Genomic DNA, 6,000 nt, shown 5'->3' on the forward strand with positions numbered 1-6,000 from the left:
AGATAAAACTGTCCTGTGGCATTCTTTGCAGCTAGTCCAGATTGACAAAGTGGAAGGGTCGCTCCACCAGGCTAAGAGAGATATTCAGTTTACATGATCAGTGGGCGTGGATGTCATGAAACATAAGCTTTGCTTGAGGGTTTCCCACACACACTTTCTTAGCATCAGCCCTCAGGTTCTCATTACTTTAGGCCTCTGAATCATTTGTGTAATTATCAGGGTGTAATCATCATCCTCCCTCCAGAACAACCGGTTGACTGCCTTCTCTCCCTTCAGAAGCTTGATGTGCCAGCACTGTATTACCAAGGACAACATGCACCAAAGCTATCACACAGAAAAATGCACAAGAACAAACAGAGAACAAGACACTTCATTTTGTTTCTCAAATTACACTGCATAAAAATATAAAAGTCACTGGAGTATAGTTCTTGATAGTTCTCCTGGCCTTCAAAATGTAAAACCTTTCTTAAGGCCTGCAGAGTGACTGAATGCCTCTGCAGTAAAATTTATACTAAATCTTAATTATCATTCTCCTTTTCTTTCAGGGCTGTGTGTTGGGAGACCTTGAAATCCAGCAAGGCTCATCTACATAGCTCAAAAAAGGTTAGCTTTTTAGAAGACAGGAGGCTTTGCAGTATTTATTGATGCTCTGACCTGAAACTATGTAAAACACTTCTTCATTGCAGAGTACATAATTGCCATTAAACCTAAAATCAATCATTGTCTGTATTTGTCAGGCCATATGGCTACACTCTTGCCTAACTGTCTCTACTTTAAGCCTGATCTACCGCTAGACTGCTAATATTAATGGTATTTGATTTTCAGGATATCAACTGTTAGTTGATAGAGCAACCTAGGGGCAAAGCATATGCTGGACTTCATCACCCTTAACATCATAGGCTCCGTTTGTCAAATGGGAAGGTTAAAACTCTCCGTGCTTCTCTAACAGTTTGCAAGACTATGTGAAAATCTACATTAGTGAATGTTTCTTCTGAGTTTGTGAGGAAAAATGAGCTAGCTGACCTGATTTATGTCTTGGCCCTATCTATTTATGTCATTATCTATGTATCTATTTATTTTTCAATGACTGTATTTCTGGATACCTAGATATCTGAAGATAAATACCTACATACATGCACACACATATACTTATGTATGTATGGCATTTGTAGTATTAGACAGATGCCATACCTGTCTCTCAGTCTGTCTCTCTGTCTATTTACCCATTGTTTATCTATCAACAGAATACCTTTATATAAAACACATATTAAGGGCGTTCGTTTTGAAGAACAGGCATAGAGTCTGGTAGGTGTGAGAGGCTTTCTCTGAACATCCTCCTCAGCAGTTTTAAGACTAAATGAATCTGAGTCATTGACTTTCTAATTGTTACACTAGATACCTCTTAAAATAACAGAGCAGTAGATGATAGAGAAAATATCCCCCCCCTCCCTCCTTCAAACGTCGATGATGTGGTGGAGACAGAAGAGTACTATCTGTGGAAAACTGATTAAATACATGCCTTCCAAAGGCTATGTATGGAGTGAAGACCCATACGTTCAGTCCTGCACAAAAGGGTCATGATGCTATTCTACTTTCGTTATTTTAGTTATGAGTGACTATTAACCAGCATTAATTTACTTCTTGAAGACATGGTATGGCAACGGAGGGAGGATGGCTGGAAAGGGTAAGGAGACGAGGAATTCATGCTTTTCTAGACAGAAACTGTTTGGTCACATAATTTTTGCTCAAGTTCATTGTAACTGTAGAAAATAAAGCTTATTCTGAAAGATGACTCTGAAGAACACATGTGGAATAAACTGCTGGCCCAAAGTGAGTAAAACTCATGCTTTTTTTTTTATTCTAGTAAAATCAGGCGCTGATTGCATCAGCACGAACTCCTTTGTTTAGTGATGCTTAAGCAGATAACAGTCCTTTCCTCACCACCTCACCTTAAAAAAACTTAAGATGTGCCAGAGAAGAGGGAGAGAAAAATGGACTTAAAATATCAAACACACAGTGTTTTCTAGGGAGAGACAAAATAAAGTATTAAACATCACAAATAATTTTTCATTTTATGAATTCACCCATCTGATGCTTTCCTAGAATCCAAAAGTCCACTGTTCATAGATCAATACAATCAGTCAGATGAAAAGGCTCCAAATACACTTTCCCTGGTTCAGTGTATGTCAAAGATAGTTTCACTATGTGCATCATAGCACAGTCATCCAGTAAAAACAGAACTGAGCCTGTTGCTTAGGCGCCACACAAGACATTATCATACTGGTGATGGCATGAAAAGGATTGCACGTGCAGGATTGCACATGCAGGAATATAAGGACCTAGCTATCAAACCTTCCAGCATAAAGAAGGAGTCTAAAGTTGATTTTGTATAAGTTGTCTTAACAGACTCAGGATGTCCAAGAGTAAATATAGGAAGACAACTGTATTTTTCTCTGTTGGAAAGATCAGAAAATGTCACAGCAACTTTTTCAGACAAATTTTTTCTTTTGCTGCAACTACAGTATCTTCAAAAACTGTTCACAGACAGCTACTTTGGTATATAAATGCTGATTTCAAAAAAATAATCCTGAGCCTTGCTTGGCCTTATATACAGATAGTTTGCTATTGGTTTGTTCTGCTGAGAACTGAGTTTTGCAAATCTGAACTTGGGTAACAAGTGGGAGATGGACAGCCATGGCTTAGTCTAGTGGACCCTGATAAGGGAAAGGAGAAATGTAGTTTATAACTTGTAAAGCTAATTAAAAATTGAATATAGTGTAAAGCACAAACTTAAATTACAAAATAAAAACAGAAGAAATGTATTCACATGCAGAATTCAACTTACCATCTAGAGACAGAAGACTTCTGGGCTTGCAGTTCTCTGGAAAGAAGGAAGAAAACCCATCAGCTGAGCCCAAAGGAAGATTTAGCCTGAGACAGCCAAATTTTAATTAATCTTAATGAAAACAAAAGGAGGAGCACATTCACGAGCAGTTGAGGATTGCAGACTAAGTAGCCATTCTCTGTCAGTACAGCCACTAACAAGAAATGGGTTTCAGCCCCTTAGATTTTGCACACGACTTGATTTTCCTTGTAAGCAATATGTGTCATGTTTGCTTTATAGAGAAGTAAACCACACTGAGACACCTGCTTACAGACCTAAGGGTCAGTAGTGTCCAAAACGTTTATATACCTGTGGTTCTGCCTGTGTCCCCACAGTTGTAAAGAGGACTGACTTACCCGATTACTGATGTATTACTGATGTCATCATGACATGATTTCAGCCTCTAGAGCGGAATGGAATTAGAACTCTAAAGCTTTTCTTGTTCTGGGCCTCAGATAGGTCTCATGAAAATTCAGAACATTCCCAAACTTTAAGATTTTCTCTCTCCTCATAGCCAGCAACAGATTTTAAATTCCCCTCTGCAGTAAGAGGTACAGTCACTGGAAGTTCTATGGACGTTAGAGATATTTAAACAATTATAGTAACTCCTATACTGACAATAATCACCCCAAAAAAGGGACAAGCAACTGATGTAAGACAATACAATATTTACTGATTGCTTATGGTAACATGGGACAAAGCCTTCTCTATTAAAATGCAATCACTTCATTTATTCACATTGGGCATTTGGACCCAGGTTCTTCTGTGGGTTATACTAATGTGAATTTAAACTACATCCTATATCAGTGCAGTTAATACAAATTCACACAAATGTAACTGAGGCTGAAGTCTACCTGGCCAAACAGATTTGTTAGGCCTCTGAATTCCGGCTGTGTCCCCAGATCCTTCACTAGGTGGGATCTGACTGGCAAAATCCCATGTAAAGGCTTTCAATAATATAAATAAAGGATGTGGAAGAGCTGACTTCTTAAATGGTTATACCTGTCAATGCCTTGGGTTTGCATCCAATTTGGAGTAAAGCCTAATATCTTGAAGCTTGCTCCTAATGGCAAAATATGTTCCTCCCCAAATAATTCAATTCATCACCATAACTGCTATGTAAAAGCATGTGTTATGTTTTTTCTGTGCTATTATAAGATCAACTCAAACTCAGAAGTAATAACCTTTTTAACCTAGAAATTTTATTTCAGCTCAGAAAAAAAGGTTAGGGAAAGCAATTAATCTGCTTAGAGAATATTTCAAGAGAAGACAATAAGTTCAGGGTTTACTGTCTTCTGCTCTTTCCCTACCCTTGCAAGAAGGGAATATATAAGGGATTTATGTATAAAATATGGGCCTATTATTTCTTCAGCAATAGCCATATCTAAGGCTACCAGCCTTAACTGCAACTAAGTCTCTTGGAAAACAGCTTAATGCAGTTCCATCTGGCTTTTGGGGTTTTAAACCAAGATTTTCTCCATGGTATCACTAAATCCATCAATCCATATCACCAAATATTGTTAGTGACATTAATAGGTATAAGTACCTTGAACAAAGAACACATCCATAAAAGCTGCCAACCTACCTCATGGTAGTGTCGTCTTCTATTTTTGTTTCTCCCCAGCCAGACATATAATCACACTGATCTGGATCTTCCTTTAGTCTCCTGCTGCCAATCCTGCCAGCAGACAACAAATCTAGTGCTGAAATATCTTAGAAGTTACTTGTGATTTTTTGCTTTCTTTTGTTTCATTTTTTACTTTAGCATAGTGTTCAAGAACAGCAAGATACTTTTCTAAGAAGGAATGTCTCATTTCAACATAAGAAATAAAAAACCATCAAGTATGTGGTAGGAATGTTATTGCTGTATTGAGGTTAAAAAATATTATTGTAGCTGAAGTAATTTTGTAAAAGCTGGTGAGCATTTAAATAGCAATTATTAGTTAAACACCTGAGGTACTTTTGATAGTTTAAAGACTTACCATGTTTCCCAGCCTTAAGCTATTTGAAATTCAGGGTATTTCTCATGACAGTTTACCATAGGGTGGCTGGTGTTCAGCTGTTTTCCTAGAGGAAAGAGGAACTAAAATGAATGAATGCTCTAGCTAGTTTGAAAAAAAGAAGTGCGGTTACTCCTTGCACAGGTCTCTTCCTGGAGATGGATTGTGAACTTAGTTTACTGCCTGTCCTACAGATGGTTCTTTAACCTACTTTCCACAGTTAACTTGCAGAATCCAGAGACACAGGTTAGTTTTAAACTTTGGTGTTTCACAGCTAGCACACAAACAAAAGAAAATAATTTTTTAAAGGGGCTAGTTACTAATTCTCAGTGACACAATTAAATATATTTCATATTTTTCACAACTGAGGACTTCTGTCTTTCATAAGTTAAAAATGATACCTAAGGCCAGTTTCATTCATGCTCTTGTAATTTTCTTAGCCAGCTTTGCTATAAAAATTCATTTAAAACTCACTTTCTAATATCTGTAAAAGCAAAGTAAGCTGAAATAAGATTTTGATTCATTTAAGTGCCAATTTGATTTACAGCAATAAATACTTATTTTCAGGTTTCCAGTGTCAGAACCGTGTCATGATAATGTTGCATGGGACCTTTGTGGCAGAAATCTAAATTCAGCATTAGTCTGACCGTTACTGCATTACAAGATTCCTGTTACTATGAAGCAGAAAAATTTGGAATGCCAAAATATTCTTTGCCCTGTTTTTCCCCATTTCATTACTCACTCTGGAGCGGTCCACACAATGTTCCTTTTTGATCCTTTTTTTTCAAAGACTAAATGTATGCAGTAAAAAATCTTGAAAAATACTGCTTACTTCATTGACCCATATGCTGACTGGTACAATCTCATTTATCTCCTGTGCTTAAGAAGAGGAAGACATAGAATTTCTATTCCATAAAGTAGGATGATGAATGGATTTGGAATAAATCTGAACAAACTACATTTTCAAGTTGTTGTATTAGTCACTGTTTGTAGTTCAGTGCAAGGTTTTTCAATGTCTTCAGAGTAAGTGAACCAAAAGATGTTCACACTTGAGAATGAATAGAGAAAATAGAGATAGAAAAGAAAAAAATATAAATCCCTGGCAAACTTGGTGTT

General features: G+C 37.0%; 1 long non-coding RNA gene across 1 annotated transcript in view; it reads right to left on the bottom strand.

Moving 5' to 3' along the window:
* The window catches only part of LOC114016339 (uncharacterized), a 41,775-nt gene extending 36,813 nt beyond the window's left edge, over positions 1-4,962 (bottom strand). Inside the window, exons 1-3 of the long non-coding RNA XR_003560747.2 lie at positions 4,867-4,962; positions 4,470-4,562; positions 2,846-2,881 (exon numbers count right to left, since the gene is read on the bottom strand). This is a non-coding gene — a long non-coding RNA (uncharacterized LOC114016339). The remainder of the gene's footprint in view (positions 1-2,845; positions 2,882-4,469; positions 4,563-4,866) is intronic.
* Between the last annotated feature and the right edge of the window lie 1,038 nt (positions 4,963-6,000).

The sequence above is a fragment of the Falco cherrug genome, chromosome Z, assembly GCF_023634085.1.
Source record: "Falco cherrug isolate bFalChe1 chromosome Z, bFalChe1.pri, whole genome shotgun sequence".
NCBI lineage: Eukaryota > Metazoa > Chordata > Aves > Falconiformes > Falconidae > Falco > Falco cherrug.